The sequence below is a fragment of the Mya arenaria genome, chromosome 17 (assembly GCF_026914265.1).
Source record: "Mya arenaria isolate MELC-2E11 chromosome 17, ASM2691426v1".
Taxonomy (NCBI): Eukaryota; Metazoa; Mollusca; class Bivalvia; order Myida; family Myidae; genus Mya; species Mya arenaria.
The window spans coordinates 31,119,193-31,136,582 of record NC_069138.1 but is presented as its reverse complement, the minus strand read 5'-3'; positions in this window follow the sequence as shown (position 1 = coordinate 31,136,582).

The following is a 17,390-nucleotide window of genomic DNA, read 5'->3' as shown; positions in this document are numbered from 1 at the left end:
CAATTTAAAACATAGTAAATATACTTATGAATGAACTACAATCACCAAAAAAGTGATCGTAGGATAAATAAAGTATTATAATTTCATTTAAAACATTATGCATTAATATTTTACGCCTAATTAGCATTTAATTGCATCAAAATATAATCCATATCTTATCCGGGTTTTAACGACTTCTCATAGTTTATTTCCGGAGAATATACCTGTTCAAATGCGATGACTACAATGTACATGTTCATATTATCGGTCCTGGGCCGAAGTAAAATCTAAACACAGATATATAATACATTTACTTGTTTGATTCGGTACGCGTTCAATTTGAAACTATTTGCGGATTCTGCTTTTTATATTACGTTCTGTAACTCGCCGATATTAAAATAATTACTTTTTGTACACTTTCAATTGCGTTATATTACGCAAAACGCAGCTTATTCGAACTATATTAACCGCATACTATAGATTGAAAACTCATTACAGCGCTATTTATAGCAAGCTAATTAGTATACAGAACGCAGTCCGTAGCTATACGAGCAGATTGCTTACGGTGTATTTTCGATGTAAATGTTAATGTAAATTAGGTCGGTGACCACCGCAGTTCTAACCGCGCTGGGGTTGATACGCCCGTGTGCGCATTAATTCACCAAAAGTTAAAAATGTTATGTCGATCTGCCGATGCGATTTCCGAGATACGGCTATAAAAGTCTGCAGGCCTATCGGCATACATCCTTAAAAACTAGGTATGTTTATCAAGGATTGTTAGGTACCGGCTTGGAACGGTCAGTAAAATGCAAAATTACTGGGGGTTTAAACCAGTTTGTGTGTACCTCATCCTTATCCCAACAATCCCGAACAAAGAAATAACATAAATGGTTCAACTTAAATTTCTAGGTGTTTCTTAAACATATACCCTTCTAGATTTTGCCATAATTTCGTTAAAAGTAAGAATTTTTAAATTTTCCGCTCAGAATTTTTTCCCTGAAGAACAGGTCTGTAAGAAATTACTAATATCTCATTTTCACTCAAAAAGGAGTTTCGGGCCAAAAATCCCTTGTCTGGTCACTTATAAATTATAAAACAAACTAGTGGTGTATATCAAGGATTGCTAGGTACCGCCTTGGAATGGTCAGTAAAATGTAAATTTACATTTACTGGGGGGGGGGGGGACGATCAATTGCCTTTAAGTCTTCATTTATTAGACACAAATGAACCTTAAAGTTCGCGAAGCAATGTGGTGGTTGGTCATACTTTAAAAAGATCGGAAATGATATTAATTCAGTTAATTGTTAATTTTCATGTTATGAAATTCCTAGTTTTTTCACAGTTAGTTTCCTACTAAATTACTATTCATGAGCACCACAACCTATTCATTGGCACCGCAACGTTCAGTAAATCGAGCATAGTGCAGCAAGTATAACAAATAAAGTTTTAAAATTTGTAACGCGGCAACCTTTTGTCAATAAAAAGCCACACACATGTTAAGAAAATTCTTAAACCTAAGGTACGAGAACAATTCACACGAAAATCCAGATTTTTACGTTGTCAACACTAACGTCTAGAAAATTATGCAAGTTCTAGACGATCAGATATTAAATTTTATTCAGAACTTTGACATTACGAATAACTCATGGCCATTCCTATGTGGAACTAAATTCTCCATTTTTTTTTTTTAAATTTACTCGTATAAACCTCTAGAAATGAAAAAAAAGAAACCATACTCACTGTTTACATCCTTATTCCACTCATTGGCACTATAACGGAAGACGCGTTGGAGCATTTTCAACACATAACAAAATGTTATGGCTCCAAAGATTTTTAGAGATACGATGCTGTCTTAGTTTGAAATTATGAGCACCACACACAGTCTGCCTAAGAAATTAAAGGTTTAAAGCTGTGTAATCATAGCGTTTCATAATAAAAAGAAAAGCATCATTGTACTAAAACTGGGAATAAATAAAGAAAACATTTAAAAATAAAAGCGACATATTAGATTATCTTTTCTTCCAAATGATTACCTATGTCAACTATTTGAAGAAAATGACTTCACATGCCAAAACACTTCGAGCCAGCCAAATTCGGGTTAAAGATAACATGGATCTGCAAAATTTCCATAAAATCAAAGGACTACCAAAGAGGGTTTTAAAGATAACATGAATTTGCAAATATTATATAAAATCAAAGGACTGAAAGCTTAGTTATAAAAGATGCTATATTCAACCCTATATTTTGCTTCAGGTATTCATCTCCAAAAACTAGAAGGCAAGTACTCTTCAAGCCTTTATATGGTCGGTTTCAATACAATCCAAGTAGTTCATAGAGTCTATCTGCCAAACTACCTGCTGGAAACATTTCAATTTTACGAACTTTCTTTAGAACATCACCATAAAAATCGGGATGAGCAATACTGTTAGCAATCAGCGATTAAAGACTACTACTGTACTTTGATATAATATTATAATGACCATTACCATATTTTGAGAAAGTTTTCCTTAATTTATAATATCTGAAACCCTGTTTTAGAAGCCTTTTCCGTCATAAGTTTACTGAGAGCTGTAATTTATGACATCTGTACATATTCTAGCGAATCTTATCAACTGTGCAATAAAAACGCCATACGATGGTGAACTAGGAACATCTCCATCTAAAGAAGGGTAATTAATTATTTTAAAATTAAAATCATCACGTTTATCATTAAGATTGATACTCAATATATCTTCCTTTGCTTCGAATTGCAGATCTAAATAGTTTGCTTTTAAATCGGATGTATTAGATTTATTAAGTTGCAATTGTGAAGGGTAAATCGATTTAATATTATCTGTAAACACCGGATTATCCAAACTTATAATATCATCAATATATCTAAAAGTGCTATTGAATTTATCAACAAGAGCGAGACCTCAAGACTTAGATAATTTCAACATATATTCACATTTATATATAAACAGTTAACAAATTTTAGAAAAGAATTATTAAGTACAAAATTTAAATCGTCAATGACATCTGTGCATGTCCAATATATATATATATATATATATATATATATATATATATATATATATATATATATATATATATATATATATATCTGAGCGATCATTGGTAAAAAAGCTTGCCTTATTTATGAACATTGAGACCTTGATTTGCTTTGAAAAGCTGTTTTGTTAATTCTAGACATTCTGCAGTATTCCATTTTAACACTCTTTTCAGCTGATGGTTTACAATTACCCCCCCCCCCCCCCCCCCACACACACACAAAAAAAACAACAACAAAAAACAAAAAACGGAACTTCATAAAACTACTTGACATGAGATAGTAGTTACCCGGAAACCAAATCACCAAAATTTGCGCCAAAAAAAGACAGCCTCTATGGACATAGACAGTGAGTGTCCTTGACTGAAATATACTTTCTAATAATAAGCATTTTCTTACCTGTAATAAATAAAAATATTCTTTTCTAGCTTTCTGCCCATGCATGTTGTTGGGTGGGAAATGGTATTATTTGTAATGTGAAGTTGATGCTGTTATAATGTAATAGATTGGGAATTTTTGGGTAGTCTGTAACCTCAAGTCAAGTAGCTAAATCATTTAACTAGGTCCAATGGTCAAAGTTTAACAGACACATCAGCGGCACACTATTCACTATACAACAGGTTGAGATTACTCGCAGCTCCAATTTCTCGAAAATTCTTTAAGGACTAGTTTAAAGAATGTTTGGCATGACAATCCTCGCTGTGCATCTCCTGTTTATTGCACTGGTGTCACAGTAGGGGCCATTTCCTGTGTATTTTCTATTTGGCTCAGGGCCATTTAGGGTTGACCCTTTTAGTGTACATCATCTCATTGACTCACTAGTACATATAAACAATAAGCATAGCTAATGTATTAAGTTATATTGAAATGAGATTATAAAATTTAAGATCTCGAGAAATGGTTATTCCTAGATATGGGTTACGTTTTACAATATATGTCTACACCAGTTAAAACTTTAATATATTATTTTGCTTGATTTGTTTGAAAAAGAACGTATTTAAATATCATACCTCCATGTTTGCCCAAGTCTTTCAAGTCTCTACTGATAAAGCTGGTATGAATCTTGTGTATTCCTCAATGACCTCCACTTCAGTAGAGTCAGTGTTTTGATATTATTTGTTTTCGTTTCAGGCAGTGGATACACAGAACCATCAAAGTTCTTCCGATAAACAATTACCGATGGTGTATCAGAATTCATTTGCGCAGATACAAGCGAAGAAAGTTCGTGTTTTTCTTGGGGTAATATAAGACGTAAGAAGATGTCGCATAGGGATCGTACCCACCCACCAAGAATACATTAGAAAGCATGTTTAAAAAAACTGCAGTGCAAGTGAAATCGAGGGAGATGGCAAATGATCAACACGTTAAGTTGCCAAAAAAGAACTTGACCGAAAATGAAAGCGGTATTCAGGGCCTTTTCATCCTTTTTGCCGTAGCCAATTCCCGTATATTTCCCCAAGGGTCAGACCCTGTTTTCTCTCTCCAAAACGGCCCCTTAAATTCCCCAGAAAATAGTTTTAATTAATTATGAGAATCTCACTATCTAAAAACTGCGCCTAAGTGATATATTTACTGTTTTATTGATATTTTATTCCACTTGCTCCCAAAATGTTTGAAAAGATACACAGAGAAATATGTCCAAAACTGAAAACAACACGCTTTTCCCCACAAAAAGGGATAGGGTGTCTTCCCCATAACTGGTATAAAGGGCCTGGAATTTGTCGCGACTTATTGTGAAAACTGATCCTGTCAATCTTGTGCTTATTCAGGCCAGGCATTACGTGAATCACCAGACCGTGTAAAACATCCTTGGTAAATTGGGTTCCATGAAAGACACAATTGACAAAACCGAGAAGAGAATTGAACATTTACACAAGACTCCTGTAAGTCAAGTGTAGCTTTGTATGAACATGTAGGTGAAGATGTAGCAGATGCAACAGAAGGAAACGTTTACACTTAAATATCAATCGTGTACTAGTATAGGAGTCGTTTAAATTCAATTGTAGGTTTGATGAGCCTTTAAATAAATATGAGGGTGAATGAGTATAAGATGCAACAAATAGGAATTCATCAGACAGGCAGTGGATACACTTAACCATCAAAATTCTTCCAATAAACAATATTCCAGTGGTGTACCAGAATCCATTTGCGCAGATGCAGTCAAAAATAGTTTGTGTTTTTGTTGCGGAATTATAAGACTTTCGAAAATGTCACAAAAAGAAGTGTACCCCACCCACCATGAATACATCAAAAGCAGTTGTAAAAAAAGTTCTAAAAACGGCAGTGCCTCGTCAAGTAAATGTGCAATGTAGTAAGATGACAAATCATCACCATGTAAAAGTTGCAAAAGAACTTGACCAAAAATGAAACTGGACTTGTGCCAGTTTGAGAAAGCCCGTCAACCTGGCAATACGTCATTCAACAGACAGGGTAATGTGTTTATTCCGTCATTGCCTTATCGCATTCCCAAGAGTAAAGGAAATCCTTGTAAAATTTGGTTACATGGAAGACAAAATTGTCTATACCGAGACTAAAATTAAAAAAGAAGGCTCTAACGCCCTCTGTGATTATGCCAAAAAGTTGATGCAACAAATGGGAATTCATCCGACAGGCAGTGGATACACTTAACCATCAAAATTCTTCCAATAAACAATATACCAGTGGAGTACCAGAATCCATTTGCGCAGATGCAGTCAAAAAAAGTTTGTGTTTTTCTTGCGGAAATATAAGACTTTTGAAAATGAAGTGTACACCCCCACCAAGAATTCATCAAAGGCGTGTGTAAAAAAGTTCTAAAAACGGCAGTGCCTCATCAAGTAAAAGTAAAATGAAGGAAGATGATAACTCATCACCATGAAAAAGTTGCAAAAGAACTTGACCAACAAATGAAAGTGGAATTTGTTGTGACTTTTGTGAAAACTGGAAATGTCAATCTTGTCCAATTTTAAAAAGCCCGTCAACCAGGCAATACGTGATTAACCAGACAGGGTAATGTGGATTTTCCGCCATTGCCTTGCAACATTCCCAACAGTTAAGACAATCCTTGTAAAATTGGGTTCCATGGAAGACAAAAACGAGACAACAATTTAAAAGAAATTAAAGAAAGCTCCAAGATCCTTTGTGAATATGCAAAAAAAAATAATGCAACAAATGGGAATTCATCAGACAGGCAGTGGATACAAAAAAAACATCAAAATTCTTTCCATAAACAATATCTCAGTGGAGTACCAGAATCCATTTGCGCAGATGCAGTCAAAATTAGTGTTTTTCTTGCGGAAATATAAAACTTTTGAAATTAAAGGAAGTGTACCCCACTCACCAAGAATAAGCATGTGTGAAAACGTTCTAAAAACTGCTTTGCCTCATCAAGTGAAAGTGAAAATTAGGAAATTGACAAATTATCACAATGTAAAAGTTGCAAAATAACTTGTTGTGACTTTTGTGAAAACTGGAAATGTCAATCTTGTGCCAGTTTGAGAAAGCCCGTCAACTTGGCAATATGTGATTCACCAGACAGGGTAATCTGAAGGGAATTGTTAAAGAGACGGCCCCTGAAAGAATAGAGGATGACCCAAACAAAATGAATGCCACTTTTGTCGCATTGGCATTGAAAAAAGTGTAAAATTGACCATCACGGTACTTCTCAATCCAGAGCCCATAAAAGCTTATTTCGATAGAACACGAGGATCTGCCCAACCCCTTGGACCCTATTAATATGCCCTCTCTTCCTCTGGAGTTTTGCCTCTTTTAAGATATCGATATAACAGTATAACTTCACTTGTTTGAATATGCCAGAAATGCTGCAGGGGCATTATATAATAAAACAAACCTATACCCCCTGGCCCATAAGCATAATTCTAATTTTGTCTGAATCAAACAATTTCTGAAAAAAAATCCAATTATTTGTACTCACCATTTCTCTTAAAATGAAAACGGAAAAGAGACTTATGTAAAACCAATTATGGTTAATTCTCAATTATGTGATTTACTCACTGTTTATGCATTTCATCACTCCTTATTTTGTATGTTTGTTATGCATTTTTGTAGCTCAAATGCTTATTTTTATTGAGGTCATGCTTAAAGGACAAAGCGATTGTGGTTCTCTAGTTGAATCGGACAGAGTTCCATAAAGATATGATTGAAGGAAGAAAGGATGAGGCGAATTGTAGAGAGTTACGCTGAATAGTGCGTATATTGCGAACGTTTCTTTATCTGTATGTCGTTACTTTACCTATAAATGATGACAGCATGTCGTTTAAATAAGAAGGTGCGAGTGAATGGTTCAGTTTAAAGAGTAGACAAAGTTTTTGTTTTTCGCGTATAGGTTTAAGGTGCTCAAGACCAGTTTTAAAGATTGTTTAGTGACACCAACTGCGTTGCTCCTGATATTATTCTAGCTGCTTCAGTTTGAATTCGTTCTAGATCTTCAGTTTCAGCCTGAGTTATGTTGTCCTAAACTGTGTCGGCATATTCCAGAATGGGCCTGATAAATATATTGTAAATAATTTCCAATGAGATTCGATCGAGTGTTAACTTGAATTGCCTTATGATATTGGTATGTTGCCATGCCTTCTTTTTAATGGTGTTCATGTGTTCATGCCAGGTTGCCTTCCGATGATAATGTGATTCCAAGATGCTTATGATTTTCGACTTCCTGGATTGGGATATTGTTCATAAAGAGAGGTAGGCGATATGGCCTGTTATGGTTTCGTGAGATGAGAAGTGATTCGGTTTTTGATGGATCGAAAGTGACAAGCCCATTCGTTTATTTCATGCAGGTGGGAATTACGAGTGATAGCAACTGATCTAGGATCGTCAACAAACACAGGTAGGATTATCAGCAAAAAGCTTGATAGTGAATTTGATATCACCGACAATGTCGTTAATATATACGAGAAACAAGAGTGGCCCCAAATTCGACCCTTGTGAAACGCAAGAAGTAATTGAACAGTGTCGAAATAAACACGGGAAATGACAACACATTGTTTTGCATTAGAAAGACAATCATGAAACCAATTAAAAAGGCGTCCAGAAATACCATTATGTTGGAGTTTAGATAGAAGGCTTCGATGCCAAACTCTATCGAAGGCTTTCGATAAATCATTGAAAATGGCTTGTATTTCTTTGCCTTGATCGAGAGCTAGACAATTGAATGGTAGACAGATGTGAGTTGGTTGACAGTGGAGTCATTTTGGATGAATCAAGATTGAAATGACGTTATAACATTGTTTTGCCAAAGGAAGTTAAACTCGTGTTCATGGATATTTTTTTCTTGAAGTTTACTAATGACACTTAGCAGAGGTATAGGTATGTAGTTTCCAACATGCTGGAGGTCATTTTTCTTAAAGATTGCCCAAACATGTGCAAGTTTCCATTGTCGTATTTAATAATTGTACCGTTTATAAGATCTGGTCCAGAGGCTTTACCGTCCTTAAGAATATGAAGAGCGTCAGACACTTCCTAAGGAGTAATAAAGAAATCAGATAGTATGGCAGTGTCTTCATTGTTCTAGATATAAGAAGGTTTACATTGGAGCTGTCGAGGTTATACAAATACATGTGTATATGGGATTGTTGTGTACTCCACAGTTGTCTTGGAGTTCAGCTCAAGTTAAACTAGCATCTCAGGCACAAAAGGCTATTTTTGCTTTGAAAAACTATCAAAAACCGTTTGGTTACTTTTCAAGTGAAGATCTTTTCGGGATTTTGACTCTTTGATTAAGCCAATACTATGTTATGGCTTCCAAGTATGGGGAAACGAATATAGCCAAACTATTGAAATGCTTCAAAATAAATAGACATAAATATAAATAGATAAAAACATTTTTTACATGTAAAAAAACTACCAATACTTTTATGGTTTTAGGAGACTGTGGAAGTTACCATTATGTATTTCATATTTTACAAATTGTATAAGGTATTGGTGTAAATTATTATCTATACCATCTGGAAGGTATCCCAGGCAATGTTTCATAATGTAAAACTCCCTAGATGATGCGGGTAGGATCTGTTGGGCTACCAAAGTCTTCTTTTGACTTATGGCTTCAAATATGCTTGGATATCACAAGATATTGGTAATTGTAATTTATTTGTTAAAATGTTTAGAGACAGGGTAATTGTTTGTTTTTCTCAAAGATAGCACGATAATGTGAGTGATGCCAGCCGATGTTACCACAACAGCCACTTTAAGAGTTTACTTAACATCGAAATATATTTGCTGATAGAAATGCCACTTACACATAAAATTGCATATGCTTAATTTAGATGTTCTAATCATGATTTCCATATTGAACTTGGCATTTAGCATTGCAGTGCATGATCGATTATGTCATTTCTGTCTTCTGAACTATAATATATCTGAAATTGATTGTAAATATCATGCCTTTTTTCGTTGTTAAAATAAACACATATAAGCGGTCAATATTTGTTAAATTGGTATGAATCTGGTGTTGATCTGAATAGTTGTATACCCTATTATCGACAAATGACTTTAATACGATAAAAAACAGCAGTGTACATGTTTCATCTTATGAATTGTATCAAGGAATAAGAATAATTATACATTTTGTACACTTTTTTTTATCTCATGTATAAATGTACTATGTTACAACTATAAGCATTACGTATGATGTTTTCTATTTTGAAATGTATTTTTGGCCAGAGGCCTTCATTAACAAAATAAATTCGTGACTTGACTTGACTTGAATTGGTTACTTTCAGATTTCAAATACGTGTTAAGGATATTTGCTTTGTCATAGTTGTCCCCATATATAAGATTATTGCGTATCAATGTGTGGATATTTTGTTTTGCGTTCTTAGGCTGCGTAAAGTGCTTGATAATTGTGTTTTGATGTTGTTCTCATAATGTAAACGCTAATTTGTTGAAAAGAGAGTGCTTTGCTGAGCGAATTAGATGAATTGTTTCATTCCGTAACTGCTTATAGGTTGCCAGATGTGCCCGGTTCTTGGTTGTATTGGCTCTCTTGTATGCCACTTAGATGACGGATAGACGTACCAATTTCGTTGTGAAACCAGGGAGAGTGTGATGTTCGAGTAGTGAATGAATTTTGTTTGGGATACATGGTTCACAGAAAAACAAGAGTTGTTTAGTGAAAGTTGATGCATGGACATCAGAATCTTGATCAAAGCATGTATTCCAGTCAAATAAAGAAATATAATTACGAAGAAGTTCATGGTTTTCACCCGAATGTGTAGATATTGTTCGCTTAAAGGAAGTGTTAACTACGTTATTGTACTTAAAACAACAAACGATTGGACAATGACAACGTATTGACTAGTCAAGAAAAGGTTCACCAACTCCAGATATTGGAATAAGCTCAGGAGAGGAGACTCAAATGAGGTATGTGAGTGATTGAGAATTATCTGTGAAGTGAGTGGCTTCAAGAGGAATTTGAGTAAGGCAATATTTCAAGGAAATGTCGCTGATCTTCTGTTTGGTCGAATGCCTAAATTGATCAAAATTAAAGTCACCAGTAACAAGAGTATCTTGTCCCAGTTTGCGATAGTCTCCTACCATCCGACCTCCAGATCATTATGTTAGTCTTAAACCAGTCGCCGATCAAAGACAATATTTTGATAAAAGCCCATAGAGCGTTGAAGTGCTTTCGGCCTGCTACGTTTTGTTAGTATAATAATGTTTTTCTCGTTAACATAAACATCTAAAGATAGTGTATGCTTTCGCATGAGTTCCTTCTCACTTACTTTTAAATGTTTATGCTGATACTCAATGAAATCAAAACCATGTAGTCTGAGTTACTGAGTAAATACTCATTTAAATTAGTATGTGGAATACTCAAATAATAACTAAGGGCTTGGTGGTGTAAAGAGCTTACAGTAAGCTGAAACAATTAGTTGTCAAGCAATTGTAGAACAGAAACGCAGAAGCTAAGACATTTTTATGTAACAATTAGACGAAAATTTGATAGAAATGTACAGAGATGTAAACGTTTGTATTGGTATAAAACACAAAACAAATTGTTGGATGATGCGACTAAGAATGAACTTTTCTGGAAAAATATTGCAATTTTGCGTCGCTTCGGAACACTCTGAGCCAATACCATTGCAAATGGTTTTAAAAGATGGTAGTATATCAAACAATGTTCAAGATGTCCTTTATAAAGGGAAGCATGAGTTTAGTAATCTTTTAAATGTAAGTTTAAATGTAATCTCTAATATTGACTCAAGCAGTATAGCCGACACAAGTGTTGGCATTTTAGATGATGATATATGTATACTGGGAGTTACTAAGGCGGTTATGAACGCCAAGGCTGGCATACCTGTGTGTATTGACCTTATTCCTTCTGAGGTATTGGAAAATAAGCTTCGTTATTAATGCTGCATGCTCTATTTAATATTTGTTTCCAAACATGACAAAATGCAATTTATATGGTCAAAAAACATCATAAATCCAATACCTAAGACAGACAATAAGGCAAATCGTGAACCAATGTCTTACAGAGGAATTACTTTAGCTTGTACTATGTATAAGCTATATTCTAGCAAACTAAATAATAGAAATGTTGAGTGGTCAGATGAGATCAATCTTATTGCGGATAAGCAGAACGGTTTTAAGCAACACAGAAGCACAATTGATCATCTTTCTAGTTTGACAAACATAATAGATACTCGTAAGGAATTGAAATTATCAACACTATGTGCTTTAACTGATTTTCAAAAAGGGTTCGACTCGATCAACAGAGATGTACTGTGGCATAAGCTTTCGGATATCCGTATGTCAGCAAAAATGATAGCTGCTATGAAATCTTTATATACAAACATTTATTCACGTGTCCGTGTCAATAGCTATTTAACTAACTGGTTTACAGTAAAATCTGGTCTTCGGCAGTGTTGTTCGCTTTCTACAATTTTGTTTAATATCTATATCAATGAGTTGGCTATGTTAGCAAAGAACTGTAATAAAGGTGTTGAGATATGATAATAATATGTGTCAATACTGCTTTATGCTGACGATATTGTTTTACTTGCTGAATCTGAGGATGACTTGCAGTACCTTTTTTCTATGTTGAGTATAACTCTGCTTAATGTCAACTCCTCTTCCGAGTGTAATGACATGAACGGTGCGCGCCGGCTTGTTAGTGAAAAACATAAAGCACTGATGAAGCAAATCAAAATCAGAAAAGTGAGAACTGGGGTATAACAGAAAACGCAAGTTTAATTTGTCAATTAAAAAGATAAAACATTGCCCGCTTATCTTATACTTAATGGTTGCTACAGCCACCTTGAATGCGTCAGGGGTGGGGATAGTGACAATATGATTTGACAAACTGTTCAAACCGAGTGAGGATAGAATGAAATTTGTGATAGTCAGTATATACTTGAATTTGTATTAAACATAGTGAGTGCACTAGTCTGGTTAATCCCATTGGTGTTTGAATATAAGATGGCAGAGTAATAGCAACATGAAGATGGTAGATGTTGTAAAACATTACAAGTCATGAACCTAGTCTACGTTGTTCAACTGAGCGCCAACCAAGACTTTCCTGTATGTTTGTTGCACTGGAGAGAGGAGAGAAGTCATGTTTAACCCAACGAATAGCCCGACGTTGAACCATTTCAATTTTATTGGTGTTTGATTTTATGTGTGGGTGCCAAATTGTGCTTGCATATTTTAACTGTGGACGGACAAGGGTTTTATAAGCTTTATAAGTTCTTTCTCTTAATGACGTTGCGAGTATTATTTTCATTGGTGGTAATTCTTGAAATATGAGTGTTCCAGCTGAGATCTGCTGATATATCAACACCAAGATATTTAGCACTTGAAACTGACTCTAAGATCTGGCCATAGAGTATATATACGGGTTTCTGAAGATATGTTTATTCCTTGGTATGTGCAGAACTTGACACTTGGAGGGATTAAACTACATATCCAAATCATCTTCACATATTTCAAGTTGTTTGAGGTCATTTTGAAGGATAGCACAGTCAGAGGGAGAATTGATGGTAAGATAGACGACGGTTTCATCGGCAAAAAGTCGAACTTAATACCAGAACTGATTTGATACCAGATGGGAGATTATAAATAAGGAAACACAAGGGACCCAGTACAAAGCCATGAGGTAGACCAGATGTAACGGGTACTTCTTCAGAATGATCACCATCCAAGACTACTGTCGTACTTCTTTGAAGGAGAAATGCCTCAGACCACTTGAGTACCTGTGGACAAACACCATAATCCTGTAGTTTGAAGAAAAAGGTTTATGATTTACCTTGTCAAAAGCTTTGCTGAAGTCCAAGAGAATTAAATCTGTTTGATTGCCTGGGGAAGTGATTCTTACAAGATTATCAGCTCAATAAGTTGAGATTTGCATGAGCGCTTTTATCGAAAACCATGTTGTAGGTCATAGGGAATATTGTAGTCGGTCAGATGTGCAGAGAGATTTGAGACAATAATGTGTTCTAATGAATTGCATAAAATACATGTAAGTGAGTGAGATAGGTTGACAGTTTGCTGGGTTGCTGGAATCACCCTTTTTAAAAAATGGACATACAAAAGCCTTCGTCCTGGCAACAGGGATAGAGCTAGTGGTTAGTAACTTTTGAAAGAGGACTGTTATAACATCAGCAATCTCATTGCTCAACTCTTTAAGGACAAGAGGGCGTATACGGTCTAGTCCAGCAGCTTTGTCTGGTTTCAAATTGGCAAGAAGTTTCAGTATGCCATTTCTTTGAATGGTAATATCACTCATCTGGGGGTAACTGATATAATTTTTTGGAACAAGGTTCTTTAATTTCTGCGAACAAGCTTGCTTGAGAGAAAGAGTGGATGTTTTTGAAAAGACCGATTAAAATTGGTTCTTCAGAATGTTTGCTTTTTCAGTGTTATCAGATTTCAAGCTATCCTAACAGGATTTTGAGCGATAACACACTCTGAGAGCTTTGTATAGAGTTTAGTAAATGAATATAGCTTTTGGTGCAGAACTCGCTTGGTTTGTCAACCGATTGCTCATCATTAGCAATATCGAGGATGATTTCAATATAGGTTAAATGAGACTAGTTTATTTTACTTTTGATGGTTGCCTTTAATGATTTGATTTGTTGCTAATGTTTGAATCAGTGCGATTCTTTTTACATTTTGTATAGAGTTTATCTCTTTTATGAATAATTTTCTTAATTTCTTTTGTAATCCAAGACATTCTTCATTTGCAACAAATTTTCTTGATAGGTGTAAATTTAGCATCTGTGAATCTAAGCCAGATCTCCTCAACTGATAGACTGTCTGAATCTTGTAGGATATCAGACTGGGTAGTTGTCATGAATGGTTTAGAATAATCCCAGTTTGTTTTTCGATATAGGGGTACAATTCTTGGCTTTTGTTTGAGTATGTTTGGACGGGCATTAAGAATGGTTGAAATGATGTCATGGTCACTAATTCCAGGTATGATGTTTACTTTGTCTACAAATGTGAAGTTGGTTGTTAGAAAAAGTGTAATTGGTGTACATCAAATGGAATGGCTGTTGACATTAGTAAAAGTAATACAGTGCATTTTAGACCACCTTCGCTACCTATTTCAAACTATGTTTATAAGTGTGGTCACTAAATTTTGGATATTGTTAGACAATACATGTACCTAGTGTTAATGCTGTCTGAACACTTAGACAATAACATCACTGCTAAATTAGTAGCACAAAGTGCTAATCGTGCTTAAGGACTTCGCATAGCTAAATTCAAGAATGCTGATGGTTTCCTATATGACGTTTTTACCAAATTGTTTAACACTTGTGGTGTTCCAGTAATAAGCTATGGAGCATCTTTTTGGGGTACTAAATCTTATAGTTGTATTAATGCAATACAGAATCGAGCTATGAGATTTTTCTTGGGTGTCGGTAAATATACCCCTAATGCAGCTGTACATGGTGAAATCGGCTGGTCACCAATACTGATTGATCATTGGAAATCTGTTTGTAACCACTGGCATACATGTCTGAGCTTAGTAAACAGCAGAATAAATAGAAGAATATTGTATTGGTCATTTAACAAATCTTGCAATAACTGCAAAAATATCCATACATTGTACGGTATAAGTTAAATTAATTTGGTTTAAATAACTACACAAAATTGCCATTCAATCGTAAAATCTTGTATCTGATGTTAATAGTTTGCTGTTACATGTTCAGTGGAGTGTTTCAATAAATAGACCTGAAAGTTCAAGTGAACGTGGTAGTAATAAGTTAAGGTCTTACAAATTACATATGCATAATGATGAGGCTGAATCCTACTGAAAGATAGTTCTACCACCCTCGCATAGATCTGCATTGGCATAGTTTAGATGTGGTGTTGCTCCTTTAACGATAGAAACTCGACGATATGAGCATTTACCTGAACTTCAAAGAATTTGCCCATTTTTTTAAAACAAACATTGAAAACGAGTTTCATGTATTATTAGAATGCTCATTGTATAATTGTATTAGGAAAACACTGATGTTGCAATTTTGAACCAAATTTTGAGCTCTTAAGAGCTGTTGAAAGATATATATTTTTACTCACCCAACTTGATCGTCATTTAGTGAGGTCTTTAGCAAAACCCTGTTGTGAAATTTAAAAACAACAACAACAACAACAACAACAACAATATTTTACTCCGTATATAGATGCATTTTATTTAATTTTTATGTTTAAGATATAATTAAGTGAGTTTTATCTGGTAATACACTTATATCTTAGATATTTTTTCAGTTTATTATGTGTTTACCATGTTACATGGACTTACTAAATAATAATACTAAAAAGAATACTTGGTTGTGGCGAACATAATTGTTTGTCTATTTTAAAGTGGGAGAGCGTTTTTAGATTGAATGCCGTCTGTTCGACACACTGTAATATTGTTTCTTGGATAAATTAATTTCAGCAACACAGTAAAATAATCTAAACATTTTATTCTTCGTTAACAATTTTATAATACCGTTTTACTTATTGAAATTCTAATAAGAGCTGGTTTAGAAATATGTTTTAAAGTCCCAAAGTAAAGTCCAATGTTGAAGTCTGAAGTCTAAATCTCTGGTCTAAAATCCAAATCAAATCTGATGTAAGAACATGAAACGTTCGTTTTTATATGAGAGTTCATCCGGGTAACTTTATTTAACAAAAGCTCCGGTGCTCCGGTGCACGATAAAGTCCTGATTCATATGGAACGGAGTCTGCTCCGAACACCACGTGTCTATTTGATCCGTTTGGAGTACGTCAATAACTCCGCCTATCTGGCTAATTCTTAAACTTGAATTAAGTTAACTTAAACTTAACAAAATAAACATAACATAACAAAAGCATTTAATTAGAAACTAAATCGTTCACGACACTCCCGACCGGAGAGATGGCGGAGTCTGTATTTAAGTAATTACCAATTCACTGATTATGCTGTGAAACGTAATTCATAAACTCTTCCTGAACACGTCTAAAGACTGTCAACGGGTTAACTGAATCTGGATTAAAATTGTCTGAATACCCCAGGGAGACAACTCTGTCCACACTATCATATACTCCGTTGACGTATCTGGTGGTTGTTCTTAATGTAACGTTTATATATTCATGCTCTTCGGTAATATTATCGTCTATATTGTCGTTGGGGGCGTTGAACACGGAAGCGTCGTCGTCGGTGGCGTTGAACACGGAAGCGTCGTCGTCGGTGGCGTTGAACACGGAAGCGACGCTGGCATCATCGTTGCTTGTGGACGGAGGAATTTCGTCGCCGTCGCTGTGCGCTGAATAAACGTCGTCGACGTTGCTGACGTGACTGTCAGCGTCGGTGACGTCTTTTGTAATACTGTCCACTGATGTATCTGTACCCATAGCGTCGGAACCAGCTGTAACTTCATCACATTCGACGGCGTTTAAGGTAATAACGTCATCAGTAACGGTGACGTCTGAATCGTAAGTGTCCGTTACGTCGGCGTTTCCGCTGATTCCAGTGTCTGTCTCACGAATCCGTTGTAGCTCACATCCGGCCTCATCATATATCCTATTGATTGACATTTCGTCGTCAATAACCGCTTCCTCAGATCCAACACCTGGCTTAATGTCCGTCTCCTGTGTTGCACCACTTGGATTAGATATTACAGTATCCAACCAATTGTCAAAATCACCATCATTGTCTTCAGATATGGCTTCGTACTGATATGTTTCTGTCAATGGCTTCCGCGCAGGTTTGTTTGGCTGGAGGACGACATTCGACGCAGACTGCTGGGCTGTAGTTTTGTCCATTTTGTGGATTAGTGTAAGGTGCTTTTTCAGGTACCCTCTGCGTATAAACTTTGACTGACAGTTTGGCATCACACACTTGAAATGCAACAATCCATTATCATGCTTCTCTTTTACATGGCGGCATAAG